This window comes from Triticum urartu, chromosome 1, assembly GCF_003073215.2.
Source record: "Triticum urartu cultivar G1812 chromosome 1, Tu2.1, whole genome shotgun sequence".
In the NCBI taxonomy this organism is placed as follows: Eukaryota; Viridiplantae; Streptophyta; class Magnoliopsida; order Poales; family Poaceae; genus Triticum; species Triticum urartu.
Genome location: NC_053022.1, coordinates 416,202,219 through 416,207,390, shown reverse-complemented (window position 1 = coordinate 416,207,390; position 5,172 = coordinate 416,202,219). Strand labels below are relative to the sequence as shown.

Here is a 5,172-nt window from a genome sequence, read left to right as displayed (position 1 = left end):
TGAAAATGGAGTGAAAGCTTGCTCCGAGATACTATCGGCATTTTCCAAGAGGTGGTTTTGAAGTAATTCAGGTTGCCTCAGTCACCAAGGGATAGGCCTCCGTCTAACTCTGCATTGGTCTCAAGCCCTGTTTCAGGTTGGGACGTACCGTGCCAAGATCATCACTTTTGTAAAAGTTGGGCTGGGTGATCGATCCAAAAATATGCACCAAGTTGCAGAGATAGTGCATCTGCTCAATGAACGCAACACTGAAATTCATAAGATTATTAGTCATGGGCAGAATAAAGCTGGGCATGTAATGGTGGCAATTGGTCATGGAGAGCAGCACACAGCTTCTTGGCTTACACATGCTCGCTCCCCAGGAGATTATCATTATGATTACCGATGATTGTAAAATTGTTATAGCTTGAGTAATGAAATGCCCCCCGCCAGCGGAAAAAAACGCGCCACCGGCCCAAATGAAACCTGCATAGTTGACTAAAAAAATCAAAATAACAAATTCAATCAAATATCAGGTGACTATGCACTAGCCAGACCGTATGTGCAACGCACTGTGTGTTGTTCAAAAATCATAGGTGCCAAATACATAAACTAATACCAAACTATCAAGATGACACAGTTTCTTATACACTATGTATCTTGTTACGGAATACTACTAATTAATTTCCCTTGTAATTTTGTAGCGAATAAATACCATAATCTTGGTATGGAGTATTACTAATTAATTTCGTCTGTAAATAATATTGGGAGCCAATAAAATGTCACAATGTTATAATGGAAAACTAATTAATTTCATATGGTTATTTTTAGGAGGCAATAAATGCCCTAATTGTGTATATGGAATACTAAGAAACTCCTTATGGATGTATTTGTAGTCTGTCAATCGATACCTATAGGATATTCCATGATGTGCGTATAATGCAAGGATCCTTATTAATCACGGCGAATCGTAAAAAGGAAACTCGCCAAACCAGGAATGAATAAAATGGCAAACATTGATACTCCAAGAATCGGCCATGCCTCTATATAAAAAGCAGAAGGAACCAGCAAAGTAGTACAAGTCTAAACCAAACGGACATAGGAGAAGAGAACACTAAACAATTTCATTATGTCTCTAATCCGGATCAACACTGGTGTTCTGTGCTTGATGGCACTTTTGATGGTTTCAACCACTTTATTGTCGAGTGAAGCATCAGGGAGGAACATAGGTACATTTCTATTTACCAGAGCTTATCAACTGTAGTATATATGAATTTGTGGTTTCCTAGAGCTAGATAAAAAATTGATCCTATAGCATCATTCTCTGTTGCCAATGATATGAATGTTTCTTATGATGTTTGATCGTTCAAGTTAATATATGCAAGTATTTTTGCAAGAGAAAAGTGTTTCAACCGTGCCTAATAGAGTGAGGTGTTTAGTTAAGATAGGCAAGTATCTTTTTCCTCATACTCGCAAAAAATAGATATAAAACTATTTTTCCTTGTAGTGCAAACTTGTGCGTCGCGTTCATCCCCTTATTTAAAAGTTATCATGCCTCATAGTACTTTAAACCTAGTGTTATTTAACAATGGCATGGAAAGAAAGAGGTGTTTTCCTTGTGATTTTATGATCACCATTACAATTCTGTCGTGGTACATATGGTTTCCATAGTACATAATAATTATATACTAGCCAGTAGATGTTCTTCCTATGTTTGTATTAGCACTCCACTGTTGTCCTACTATTTGCATAGTACATTGATTTCACAGAATCCTAGTTTAAATACGAACAACAAGAGGTTCTGATGGCACCTTTTATTTTTTATTGTTGTAGGCAAGGAAGCTAACATTGGCGTCGAGGGGCACCGTGAACCCTACACTCCATGTATGGATCCTTCATTTTGTAATGATATCTGCAACAGAGATGGTTACGGAGGTGGGACCTGCCATGATGGTCACTGCGAATGCATCAGATAATTGTAGCAAGAAAATGACCAAGAATAATGTTTGGAAATAAAGATTCACTTGGGAGCATTATGAATTGTTTTTCTAGCTGGAATAATTTAATTGAACATTTTTATTTTCCTAGTCTTTGTATTTGAACCCGTATCATGGCCTTTTTTAACATAGATGCTCACATACACGTGCATTACACTCATGGTATTGGGACAATTTTTGGGAAAAATTAAAATTAAATCTACCACGAAAGTATAATTAATACTATGATTTCAATCAGAATGTTTTTTCATCTGAATCTGGAACTATACACTAGATAGTGTCAAATCTTTTAAACTTATCCATACCTTTGTGCAGACCTTGATGTATCGACTTCAATAATTCTGTAGCAAACAATCATCTTTGATACCAAGAGCTAGGACAGCTGGAAAACATATTATGGCTTATTGGCTATTGGGACCAAATAGATTCATTGTTATTGCACACAAAATAAGCGCATACCAATGGTCCATCAAACATATTCAGCTGGAAACTAACGAGCTGCAGCGTATTTTTGTTCCTGGCTATCTACCACAACAATGTTTGCCCTTCTCCGACAAAGGATGGGTGATGACGAAGGTGCGCCTTTTGGCTAGCTCCAGTGCTTGTAGTCGTCGCTAAGTGGTCTATGGACCTGGATGTAAATTTTACTTCTAGTGTTCTTTGAACTACCTGACAGTTGGTGAATACTGCCTCAGTTGCATTTCTTATAATTCCTCGTAATTTCTTTTTTATTCCTCTAGAGAAACGGAAAGTATCTCTCTCATGATTTTATGTATCTCTCTTTAACTCCCCAAGTCCGATGCGCCAGGTGTCTTCCAGTTATTCGTCGTTGTTGCCATTACATTTTCTTGTGTGCTACATTTTGCCATGTCATCATGTGCATTAGATCATCATATTTTTCAAAACTTGCATCCGGTCACTTTCTCCATTGTCCGTTTCGACATCCGACACTCTCACATGCACCCGTTGCACCTTCCAGTTCTCGTTTCGTGAGCGGGAAAAAATGTTCTCATCAAGGGCCGAGATTTGTCAAGTGGCCTTGGTATATCACCGGTAGACCGCCTGTAAAATTTCGTTCCATTTGGAGGTTGTTTGATGCCCCAACGGTTAACCGCGTTAACCGAAACCCCTCCTTCTCTTTGCAGCCCAGCACCCCTTCATAATAGCCTAATAGCCCATCTAAACCCCCTCCATCCTCTCCGTCGTTGGATCGCGATCGTGTGGGAGAAAATCGCACCTCATTTGCCCTCTCCTAGCTCCCTATACCTATATATAGGTCGTCCAAATTCGCAGTCCAAACCCTAGCTGCCATCTTCCCTCCACGCCGCCGGACACGTCCGTCCGCGCCGGACGGATCCAACGCCACTGCCCTCGACGAATCGGAAGGCGCCATGTCACCCGCTGCCATCTCCTCCACGCAGGCCCGCAGGGCCCATTGCCGGCCTGCCACCGGGCCGAACCGGGCCGCGCCTCATGCCGGCGCCTGAGCCGCCCGCATCGTCGCCTTGTGCCGCCGCTGCGTCGCCGCCAGCTCGCGCCGCCTCCGCCCCATAGCTCGTCGCGCGCACCGCCTGTTGACATGTTTTGATGTTCATGTTATGCTCTATCATGCCATGCCATTTGATGCCTCATATATGTCCTGTAGCATATGTTTTCATTGCCATGAACATGCCTAAATGATGTTCGAGTTTTCTGTTAACTTCATGATGCCATGTTTTGAGCTTGTTATTAATTAAACTATGTCTCTTTTAGAGGTGCTCCCATTACAAGATATGAAGTATGCTATGCGTATTTTGTCCACATGCCAAGTTTGATAATTTTAGACTTCATATGACCTCGGTTCCAAGCTTGCTAATATGCTATGCTAAAGTTGTTGTTTTACACTTGTTGAAACTGTTATAAAATTCAAACTTGTCTTGATGGTTCCCACTAGTCCATGAGTCATATGGTTATGATGCCTTGATGTTTTTGCTCTTTGTTATGTGTAATTTTATGCCATGCCCTTGGTTGCCATATAACTTGTTGTAGCTTGTCTCTTTCTTGCTCTCAAGTTGCCATCATGCTAAATATGTTATCCTGTTAACAACATGTTCCTATTTGCATGAATCATAGTAATTACTCCATTCCTCATATGAAATTGTGCCCATGGACTAAGTTAAAGTATATAATGTCTACTATATGCCCATGTATTTTGCCATTGATCTAGGGCTCTTATGGAGATGCTTAGTAATCATGTTTTGCCATGTTCAACTTGTACTAGAATGCCATGCTTTTGCTTGTTATGTTCTTGCACTATAGCATCGTTGTTTCATGCCTCCAACATGTCAACATGTTATTTCTCCTCAAGCATATGATCTGTTTTTCACTAAGTCATAATCTGTGTTATCAAGTTGCTTTTCGCATTGATCATCTTGGATTAATCCGGATGCCTATGAACTTGAAACTTAGTGTAATTTGGAGCATGCAATCTGTACTTTGAGTGCATATCAAGTTTGTGTCCATATGTTTCCTCTAGCTTGTTGTTTCCTTGATTGCAAAGTGCTTAGTTGCTCTTTTCGGCAGATTGTGTTTGAAACGTGAATTGGGTGTATGTGTTGAACCGTGGCTCCGTTTTGAACATGCTCTATATGAAACTTGCTTAGTTGTGCATGTAGTTTCATGTTGCCTTGTTGAATCCTTATTTTGGAGTGTTTGTGATGTTGTTTTCCTTGCATTTTGCAATCAGTGCCATGTTTAACTTGTTTTGCTCATATCTTCTAGGCCGTAGCTCCGAATTAAACGAACTTTATATGTAACTTGACTAGAAAACCGTGTAGATCATCTTGATGCACTTTAACTTGATGTTTAACAACTTTAACATAAAGTTTTATTCAGATCAGTACCAATTTCGAAATTTACATATGAGGACTTACCAGAATTGTTATATGTTGTTTTCGGCCTCATTTAAACTTGCTTTGATGTGTTGTTCTTGTATGCATCATCTCTTGCCATGAGTAGCATCATATAGCCTTGCCATGCATCATACTTGGTTGAGAATCATGTCATGTTTATGTGTTGTGTGTTTACCATGTTGCTTGCTTCTTTCCAGTTGTGCTCCTTCTCGATAGTTCCTGTTTCGTTGCGATTGTGAGGATTCGTTCGACTACGTGGGATCGTCTTCTTCATGGACTCGTTCTTCTTCCTAGCAGGATTTCAG

The 5,172-nt window shown here is 40.2% G+C and overlaps 1 long non-coding RNA gene across 1 annotated transcript; it reads left to right on the top strand.

Moving 5' to 3' along the window:
* The first annotated feature begins 1,034 nt into the window (after positions 1-1,034).
* On the top strand, positions 1,035-2,066 carry LOC125534938. The gene is made up of 2 exons (XR_007294561.1): positions 1,035-1,208; positions 1,813-2,066. It is a non-coding gene; the product is annotated as an uncharacterized LOC125534938 (long non-coding RNA).
* The last annotated feature ends 3,106 nt before the right edge of the window (positions 2,067-5,172 follow it).